Genomic DNA, 682 nt, shown 5'->3' with positions numbered 1-682 from the left:
CAAGTGATATCTTAGAACAAGAACAAGCGGAATTGAATGGAAGAACAATAGTAATTGCATTAATACTCGAGGTACAGCAGAGCTCCACACCTTAATCTATGGTGTGTAGAAACTCCACCGTTGAAAATACATAAGAACAAGGTCTAGGCATGGCCATGAGGCCAGCCTCCCAATGATCAAAAGATCTAAAGATCAAAAGATTCCAAAGATCAGAAGATGCAAATACAATAGTAAAAGGTCCTATATATATAGATCTAGTAGACTAGGGTTTACAGAGATGAGTAAATGACATAAAAATCCACTTCCGGGCCCACTTGGTGTGTGCTTGGGCTGAGCATTGAAGCATTTTCGTGTAGAGACTTCTCTTGGAGTTAAACGCCAGCTTTTGTGCCAGTTTGGGCGTTTAACTCCCACTTTGGTGCTAGTTCCGGCGTTTAACGCTGGGAATTCTGATGGTGACTTTGAACGCCGATTTGGGCCATCAAATCTTGGGCAAAGTATGGACTATCATATATTGCTGGAAAGCCCAGGATGTCTACTTTCCAACGCCGTTGAGAGCGCGCCAATTGGGCTTCTGTAGCTCCAGAAAATCCACTTCGAGAGCAGGGATGTCAGAATCCAACAGCATCTGCAGTCCTTTTCAGCCTCTGAATCAGATTTTTGCTCAAGTCCCTCAATTTCA

Source organism: Arachis duranensis, chromosome 9, assembly GCF_000817695.3.
Source record: "Arachis duranensis cultivar V14167 chromosome 9, aradu.V14167.gnm2.J7QH, whole genome shotgun sequence".
NCBI classification, from domain to species: domain Eukaryota; kingdom Viridiplantae; phylum Streptophyta; class Magnoliopsida; order Fabales; family Fabaceae; genus Arachis; species Arachis duranensis.
This window is presented reverse-complemented; position numbering follows the sequence as displayed.